Raw genomic sequence first — 10,246 nt, 5'->3', positions numbered from 1 at the left:
AAGGGGGTACTATCGCGGCCAAAATACTTTGGTCGTTACTTTTTGACACTTCAAATGTAAATCAAGTATTAATGTCAATATACATGACAATTTCAAATTATTCTTGTCAAAAATATGGCACCTTCAGTTTTTGATAAATATAGAATCGTCTTACTTGCTTCTGAAGGTTGTCTAAACCGCGACCACGTTGATCTTTTGCTTTTGAACCCTGCCTCTGCAGCTGGAATTTACCCCATCCGAATGACACTGATAGATTAAAATAATTTTGACAGTAGTAAAAAATAAGGTTAAACATCCTAAAGTTTGCTTTACAATTGAATGTCATTTATGTCACATTGACGACCAAAGTATTTTGGCCGCGATAGTACAAAGTAAGGCCAGTCTTCACTTTCTTGTTTCACCCTCTTTCAAAAATAATCTAATAAAAATGCCTTCTCTTTAATGGTAAAACCCATTTTACAACTTATTCTGGGATAATTATTGCTTACAATTCCAATAAACGTCTGTAAATATTGCCGAAATCGAAGATTTGTTTTTTAGGTTAAATCACTTAAATTGTCAACAACAACCTTGAATTTTGAAATGTGACATTTAAACGAAACATCTCCGTACCAGTGGCGTCGCGTTTGGCAATAAAGCTGATAATTTACTTACTCTTACAAATGTAAAATGTTGCTCTTATTTATCTTATAAATTGTTTCCCTTATCTTATAATAATAATAAAATGCACAATTATAATTCCAACGTCTAAAATTCATGAGGTATGATTTATTATAAACTAGCGTTTGAGACCACAAATTGTCTACGGCCATGCTTTGAACGCTTATTTGCGTATGATTCTGCTACGACGTGACCGATAATTTGCAACGCTTGCTATGATTTGGATTCTTGTTGATCACTCTGTATATCGTGTGTACACTCAAAAGAAAAGTCGAAATTTGGATAAAAAATGACACTGACAGTGCGGATGTCAGGTGAACGGATAATACATTGCGAATAATAAATTTTCAAAAATTGTGACACCTGGCAGCACGGACACTCGAAATAATTAAAGGGGATTAAAATGAAGGAATGCGCTTATAAATCGTGAAAGCCCCAGACCAACTCTAAAACTTAGTGCCCCTTTTCTTTTAACAAAGCTATCGATTGATAAACCAAAGACACTGATTTGACGCAAAAACGTGGTTCGTACGATTTTATAAATTTAACAAACTAGAATCAGGCTGTCTTACGCTCCTTCGCTAGCTTACAAATATTAAACGGGTGATACACGGGGATGATCCAGATAATTGTGGATTTTATAAAGCATGGTGATGGTGGAAACATCACCAACCCTACGTGCGACCCATTTTTTTGTGTCTTGTTATTTTTGTTAAAATACATTTCGCGCGAAACAGAAATACAGCGTGATCAACAATGACTGAGTTTGTTGGCAATGAAACAATTGAAAAATATTGGTGTTTTTCTGTTTCGTAATTGGCACTGACCGGATGTTTTAACTTGACACGACATTAAAAAAAAAATTAGGTTATGTCGGGTATGTTTATCCCGTCGTCTGCGCTGATCGTAATAACAAGTAAGGTACTATATCTTTAGAAGGTAGCGCCATTCCGCTCCACAATTTTTTGCATGGAAATTAAAAGAGATGGCATTATCGATAAATCCTGTGAGTGTGACAAAGATAGAATCTGTCTGACTGGATACAAACATCCCTTAAAATTGTGTATACTTCTATCTTTGTCACACTTACGGGATTTACCAATAATGTCCTCTCTTTTAATTTCCATGCAAAAAATTGTGGAGCGGAATGGCGCTACCTTCTAAAGATATAGTACCTTAATAACAAGTCGTGCCAATCGCTCAAAACTCTGCGTCCGGAAAAAAGTCAAAATATCGGTAGATGTCACCACCTCGCGCGTTATGGGAAACTGTAATAGTATTACAGAAATTACAGAAGGAAAAATTTATTCAAATTGTCAAAATTTAAATGTCTAGCTGTTTCTAGCGAATACAAATTGATATCACAAAATGATTTGCATTATTGTCATTGAAGTTCTTATTGTATTTATTATTTTGACAATCAATGACAATTGATACTTATTCGAGTTTCAAACCCTTTTTATGTCTAGCTGTTTCTCGCGAACACAAATTAATATTACAAAATGATTTGCACCGATTATGATTGAAGTTCTTATTGTATTTATTGTTATTTTGATAATCAATGACGAATTAATGGTTGACATTTATTCTAGTTGTAAACCTTCCGTAGTTATTACAGTTTCCATTCATTCGCGATCCAACTGATCCAAGTGCCTCTGGTGGCCATTTCACATCGAATGGCACGACTTGTTATTATCGGCGCGGACGACGGTTTATCCTAATGCAAAAATGACCCCTTGATGGTAAACGTCAAATTCGCCTGTCAATTCCATCAAAGTTGACAACCGGAAATGCGTTCAGATTGCAGTGGTACCAAAAACATTCAAATTTTCATTGTTACTAACAGATTCAGTCATTCTTGATCACGTTGTAATAAAAGTGCCGCAAATACATACCTAGTTCAAAAAGAGAAAAGATGGACAACAACAACGTCTAGTACAACCCAAAATCACACAGTTAGAGCACAGAAACACAAAAACACACAGTAATTCTTCAAATCTTCACTCCTCTGCTGACAAGGGAAAAATGTAGGCAGGGGGGTATAACTGAGATACATGACCTTGAACATTAATTGACGCAAGCTCCATCTATACCTAGTCCACGAAACTTACGTATTGTTTAGTCAAGATACAGTTTGGCCTTGCAGTTTTGGTTCAGCGAACAAAAGCTGGCTCAAGGGTCATGCGCACGGGTTATGCGTCCCACGCCTAGATGTCCAACGTCCGTGATAAATAGCCAGTCGCCATTATTTGTGTAATTTTATTATAATATTAAAATAAAACAGTGTTTGTAATAATCATTATTTCAAAAATCATAGGCGTTGTTAGTTAATAGTCCTAATACACATTGTTGCTACATTATTACCACATGAACCTTGGTACTTTATAATTAATCGTTAGAAAAATAATTCTTATGATTTTATAAGGAATATAGGTACATATGCCTTAAGATCATAAGATTTTTTTAAGGATTAGTTATTAAGTATCAAGATTTATGTGGTAATAATTAGTAAATTGAACTTAAAATTTTACTTTTATTCGAAAAAGGTACCTACAGGGTTCGGTGTGTTTCCTAACTAATTATTTCTCGGGACTAAAAATAGATGGCGTCGCAAACGCAGTTTTTATTTCAAGTAAAGAGTGGGACATCCGTATCATCCGTGAGTGTAGGGCCTGTGTACTGTAGTGCACGTGTAGGGCATAGATAAAGAAGTAAATAGATTCATCTAGGAATAGATGGCTGTCTCTTTCAATAAATTTGTGCAACGTTTTCTGGTGCCATCTGTAGTAGTCTCTTAGAACCAAAACACAAAATGGAAGAGCGGAAATAGGGATCTGTAATATAGTACAATTCACAGACAATTAAACTATAGTAAGACACTTCAATCCCATATAATAATGTTGGAATAGCTTCGACGGTGCTGCTCCGCACGCAGTTGGCCAAAACACTCCGTCGTATTTATTCGTAAAATTTCGACTATTACCGTTGTATTTAAAACAGTCAAAAAATATTTGTCAAATGTGACACTTTTCTGAAAAAAATAAAAATGTACTTTTTAAAGATATAGGTAAGACTTTCTGTGAATAAAAAGGTAGGAATTAGTACCATTTATTAAATGAAAGTAATTACAATAGCCAACGTTTTCAGTATTGAGAAATTGTCAATAAGAAAACAATAAAGAAAGGACAAAAATAGCATTTTCTACTTTTTGGGCAATTTGTGAATCTGCTACGTAATTTATAAAGGTAAAAACTTAAGTGATGAAACTTCTTAATAAAGTTATACTTTCAGTTTCAATTCAAGACAAAAAGAAACCAAACAATAGTGTGTGCCCCCGGTACCTATTCTTTTAAGGAGCATGACAAGTTAAAATTGAAACTAAAATACACAGTGGGCCGAAAAAAACGGTACAAATTTTGTTCGTTCATATTGTTGATGTATTTCTCATTTTATAATTATTTAATAACAGTACTTTTATTTTGTTTAGGTTGGTACTAAAACCAACGAGTAGATGCTTCGACCATACAATACATAGACACGGTACACTGAATTTTGGTTGAAGCCAACATATGCAGGTGGGGTAAGGGGAAAACAGCAAGCGAACGCGAAATTGAACCTTGTTGAGATCAAGGCTGCGATTGGTCAATTAGTTTACTTCGCTTGTGATCGTGTCCGCTCGGTGAATTTTAAGTTAATTTCGTAGCATCTCTAATGGCTGCCTAGTTTGCGAAATTGTTGTTTTTGTGCTTTAATCTTGTGTTTGGTGGTGATATAACTAATATAAACTATTATAAACTTTGTTAACTATGGTTAGGAAGTGCTATGTGTGTAAACGACCGTATGAAAAAGCGGCAACGCGTTCATATCACCTGTAAGTACAACGATCCACGTGCTTCATGTAAACAAACCATAAGCGTCACATCGCTATGGAATCTGGGATTCCAACAGAAAATTAATTATATTTGTAGAAAATACTCGAAATGTTTTTATGTTTTAGTTTTCCGAAGGATGTAACTGAAAGAAACAAGTGGTTTCAAAGTTTGGGAGTAGAAATTAATTCCCAGCGGTTTACATTTTTGTGTTCGGATCATTTTTTATCTTCTGATTTTTATACTGAACCTAGTGGGAGAAGAAGATTAAAAAAGGATGCAATGCCCACCTCATCTGGAAGCGGTGTTATATGCACAAGGTGAGTCTTACATTTTAAACATTGTTTCTTACTCTAATATGTAGTAGTTCTTCGACTTCAGCATCATCAGTGACTTCAGAGGAGACACTCGATTGTGCAAGTAATTTGCCGGTTCAAGAAAAGGAAACCCTAGCTCTTCCCCTTTCTTCATCATCTTCAGCAACAAAGTCAGCCTCAGAATGTGGAGAATTAAAAGAGAAATCTGTTACCAGCCTTATGGGTCCTCCACAAAAAAGGTGAGAAAAGTTATTTCTTTAATGAGACAAGAAAACTTATATTATGAGGAACTTTAGAGTGAGATTGATGAAGTTACAACGTTTGAAAAGAAACTCAAAATTACTCACAGGAAAAACGACAAAAAAAGTTACAGCGATTGATTCATCTTCTGCCACACTATCAGTAGCGTCAAATGATGAAGATATTGCACAAATTAGACACAAAAAAAGGAAGAGGTAAGAACATAATTCTTAATTGAAATGAGAATATTTGTATGTGTAATGTTATAATTATACATTTAGGAATCCACGATATGTTGGAGATATCTATAGTGATGAATTTAATACTCCCAGAAGAGGAAAAAGAAACTGGCATATTGCCAAACGATCTGTTGCAATTAAACGGAAGAAACTTGTTGCTTTGCAACAAAGAAATAGACGTTTAAAAGCAAGAATTCTTTGTTTGAAATCATTACTGAAACATCTGCATGAAAGCAATTATATAAGTGAAAATGCAAAAATTGCCGTTGGTGTAAGCTACAAAATTCTTATTTAAGTAATTTAATTAATCCAATCATGTTTTAGGCATCGCTTCCAGCGTCATCAGTAGAAATTATCAAGAAGCTGTTAAAAGGGCCGTCCAAACAAAAATATACACCAGAATTAAGAGCCTTTGCTTTGACCTTAAACTTTTATTCTGCTAAAGCGTATAATTACGTGAGGAACAAATTTAATAAATCTCTTCCTCATCCGGATACTATCAGCAAATGGTATCGTTCAGTTAATTGTGCACCCGGTTTTACGGAGGAATCCTTGGTAGCGTTGAAAATGAAAGTTGCAGAAGCTACTTCCCGAAATTATCAAGTTCTTTGTAACTTGGTGATGGATGAAATGGCCATTAGAAAAATGATTGAATGGACAGGAAAGAAATTTTGTGGCTACGTTGATTTTGGTGGCAATTTTGACTCCGATTCAACGCCAGAAGCAAAAGAAGTGTTGGTTTTTATGTTGGTAGCCTTAAATGCCAACTGGAAAATACCGGTCGGTTATTTTTTTTTAAATGGTTTAAACGGCACTGAAAAAGTTAATCTTCTGAACAAATGTCTAGAGTTCATAAATGAATCTGGGGTTGTTGTTTCATCATTTACATTTGACGGAACACCTACAAATCTGGCCATGGCGACAAATTTGGGTGCGTCTTTTGAGGACACTTCGAATTTAATTACTTCGTTCCCCAATCCTCAATCACAAGAAAATATCTTTTTCTATTTAGACGCTTGTCATATGCTTAAATTAATCAGAAATTGCTTGGCCAGTCAGGGAAAATTGACAGATGGGGATGGAAATGAAATTTTGTGGATTTTTTTTGAAAACCTGGTCAATTTACAGAACATTGAGGGTCTTCATGCTGCAACAAAATTGCGGAAAAGACATTTACAGTGGGCACGAGAAAAGATGAAAGTGAAAATTGCAGCACAGACGTTTAGTAATAGTGTAGCGGATGCTTTTCTTTTCCTCTGTTTAGATTTGCAACATGAAGATTTTCTAGGTGCTACCGGCACAGCAACGTTCTGCAAAATTTTCAATAATTTATTTGATATATTAAACTCACGAAATTGGGCTTCAAAAACAAAATACCGTAAACCATTATCTATGAGCAATCATACAGAAATTATTGATTACTTAAAATATTGTAAAAACTATATTTTAGGCCTTAAATTGAATGGTGTACCAGTAGTGCAAACAAACCGAAAAACTGGATTTCTCGGCTTTTTGGTGGACATTGAAAGTTTAATGTCTATGTTTACAAAATATATACAATCTGAAACTCCGTTGTTGAAATATATATTGACATACAAGATCTCACAAGATCATCTTGAAATATTTTTTAGTGCTGTGAGGAGTAGAGGTGGATCCAACAACAACCCCACTTGCAAACAGTTTGAAGCGATTTACAAACGCCTATTACTTCACACTGAAATAAAAGGTGCAGATTCAGGCAATGCAGTGGCGATAGATAATACGTCGCTATTGCATTGTTCATCTAGAACTTTAACTTGTAATGATAATGGTGAGAACTTACAAGACACGCCAGATTTTATTCAAATTTTCAATGAACTGCAAGAGCATGATTATATCAGCACTCCAGTGTGGCATTTAACAACCTATACGACAGATATTGTGGCATATATATCTGGATTTGTTGTTAAATGTCTCACAAAATGTATTAGCTGTGCTTTTTGTCTTCTCACCCTCGAAAATAGTACTGTTGTTTCTTTGTTACAACAAAGAAAACAATACGGTAGAATGGTTAGTGCTTCTCCATTGGTAATTAAAATTTGTGAAACTGCAGAAAAATGTCTCAGAGTGATTAAAGCAGAGCATGACATTTTTCACATGAAAAATTTGCCAAATATATTGATAAATTCTACCATTAGAAATTTACCGTTAACTTTGTTTGATGACTTTGCTGAGCATATGGTCACTGAAAATATTTTAAACAATCATTGTTTACAGTTGATTAAATTAATTTTAGAAAAATATTTTAAACTAAGACTACATCATGAAACTACACGGTTAAATGATGCAGACACTGGCAATAGAGTGAGAAGTATGCTCACAAAAACAATATTGTTTAAAGGTCAGTAGTATATAATTCCAATTGTATCTCTTTTCGGTTTTTTTTAATACACATTTTGTTTTTAAATATTTATTTTCGAATTTATTGTTTTATTGCCCCCTAAAAACGACCCGCCTCTGTTGGAAAGTCCACGCCCCTCCCACCGTTCTCCCCTCTCGCCCATTCATGTTGCTTTCAAACAAACTGCCTACAAACTGGTTCGCATGCCGTGTCTATGTATTGTATGGTCGAAGAGTAGATGTAACTAAGGAAAAACCTGGTATACGTCATAGACACTAACTTGAAACTTGTAGATTGTAAAACAACACGTTCACGTTTGAATAAACAGTTTTAGCTTTTAAATCAAAACAGTCGGCCTTATTAGAAAATCCCAACAGGTTATGGGCTACAGTGCGTATTAAAAAGAAAGTGCACTAACGGGAAAATATAATTTGGCGTACTGGTTGAAGTAATCTCCGCAAGTCCAATTTTGAGGTTAAGGAATCCACGAGGTGAACCAAAGAAGAAACAATGGATTCGTCAAGAATAATTAACGTTGGACTATTGGAAGGGAAAGCAAATTGGACTACGTGGAAATACAAAATTTCCGTCTGTCTACGAGGAGTCTCCGGAGCAATGGATGTTGTCCAAGGCAGGTTAGTGGCACCTAATACACTACAAGAAGATGCTACCGCTGCCCAAACAGCGACGTACAAAAGTGCATTAGAAGTATTCAATAAAGCAGACAGCAATGCCTTGATTATCTTAACCACGAACATGTCAGATGAAACGTTGCAGAAGATAATGCGATTCACGACGTCGCGAGAAGTATGGCTGGAACTTCACAAGTTGTTTGACGGCGTTTCTGAGGACAAAGTCTACAACCTCTGCTTACAATTCTTTGGATTTAAGAGGAATCCTGAAGTTGACATCGCATCACATATTTCAAAATTGAAAACACTATGGAGCGAGTTGAAGCAGGAGATGATGAAAGATGAAGCGAACCTGGAACTACCAGACTTATTTCTGATCTGTAAAATTCTGGGAACACTACCAGATGACTATTTTTCATTCAAGTCTAGCTGGATGTTAATGTCAAAAAGTGACAGAACAGTCGATAATCTGACAAATCAATTGTGTGCATATCACGGCTTCCTAGATTAGAAAGAGACTTTTGTCTCTTATACGGCTGCGTGAGTTCATGAAATGTCTGTTTTTTCTAGCTTTTTCTATACTAACTCCCTCTATTGATCCGTTTTGTAAATTTTTGCAAATTCGCGGTAGTAATTTAAACATCACAGGAGTCGGGTGTTAAAAAGAATTGATGACACGAATGACAAAATATTGTCACCAACACTTTAATTGTCACTGTTTCATTCTGCGTGTTTCATTGACAAATATTTTTCTCGTAAACTGCTAGAATATGTCTGAAATAAGGAAATGTTGTGTAAATAATTGCAATTCACATAATTTGAACAATATTTCGTATCATGGCTTTCCCGCAAATTTGAGTTTGAATTTAAAATGGAAACAAACATTGATTAATTATACTGGTAAGGTGTAATTATCCTCATATACAAGTATAGATATTAACATTGTTGCACTGATATATGTTTAGATATTCCCAATTTAAAGGAATATTCACTCGTATGTAGTGAGCACTTTAAGCCTAATGATTTTCGTTCGACCACAAAGCGGCGAATGTTAGTTACAGGAGCGATACCTTCTATATTTAAGGTATATTTATCATCATAATAAAACCAAATTTTATGTTAATACAATTTTAGTCTTCAAATGATGATATGAACATAGCAACTAATATTTTGGAAAACTTTGGATGTTCTTGTGAAATCGGTACTCAAACGACAATCAAGTCTAACACTATAAAAGACTTGTTCTATACAAAATTGTGTTTGGCACAGAAATTGAAGCGGTTGCAAATTCGCTACAACAGACTCAAAGAACGAGTAAGAGTAAGAGTGGAAAAAGACAAAAATAATTCAGAGTGGAAATGTATGCAAACAATTAAAACTGATGCCGCTAATATGAATCCCCGAGCCATATTTATTTTGGACCAAATTAAGAATTATAGCAAGAAGGTTCCAAGATGGTCAGAATTAACCATTCGCCAGTGCATTGCGTGGAGATATTCTTCCCCAAAAGGATACGAGTTTCCAAGAAATCTGCTTTTTAAACTACCCTGCAAATCAACATTAAGTAAATACTTTGGTACAGGAAATGATAACTTAATCAAACACAGACTAATGTGTGAAATTAAAACCTTGAGAGCTTCTGAAAAAGTTTGTTCTTTGGTGGTTGACGATATGGCTGTCAGAGAAAGCATATCTTATTCGAAAGCAGAGGACCGTATATTCGGTTTAGAAACAATAAATCAGTCCCAGGATAAAATTGGAGCTAAGCCAGTTATCGCTAATCAGCTTCTTTGTTATGTAATATATGGATTGTCAACAAAATACATAATACCCGCAAGCTACTTTTTTCATAGGCAATTGACTGGGAAGGATTTATATAAACTAACGTTGGAAGTGTTGAAGATGCTTA

The 10,246-nt window shown here is 34.9% G+C and overlaps 1 protein-coding gene and 2 long non-coding RNA genes across 5 annotated transcripts in view; 2 read left to right on the top strand and 1 right to left on the bottom strand.

Annotated features, from left to right (window-relative positions):
* Nucleotides 1–10,246, bottom strand: part of LOC138131346 (uncharacterized) — an 82,699-nt gene that overhangs the window by 25,473 nt on the left and 46,980 nt on the right. The window lies entirely within an intron of this gene.
* Nucleotides 2,962–4,163, top strand: LOC138131360 (uncharacterized). The gene is made up of 4 exons (XR_011159789.1): nt 2,962–3,037; nt 3,207–3,751; nt 3,808–3,905; nt 3,952–4,163. It is a non-coding gene; the product is annotated as an uncharacterized lncRNA (long non-coding RNA).
* Nucleotides 4,198–7,785, top strand: LOC138131358 (uncharacterized). Its single transcript, XR_011159787.1, has 6 exons — nt 4,198–4,531; nt 4,658–4,849; nt 4,897–5,085; nt 5,143–5,301; nt 5,368–5,596; nt 5,650–7,785. It is a non-coding gene; the product is annotated as an uncharacterized lncRNA (long non-coding RNA).

The sequence above is a fragment of the Tenebrio molitor genome, chromosome 5 (assembly GCF_963966145.1).
Source record: "Tenebrio molitor chromosome 5, icTenMoli1.1, whole genome shotgun sequence".
NCBI lineage: Eukaryota > Metazoa > Arthropoda > Insecta > Coleoptera > Tenebrionidae > Tenebrio > Tenebrio molitor.
This window is presented reverse-complemented; position numbering and strand designations above follow the sequence as displayed.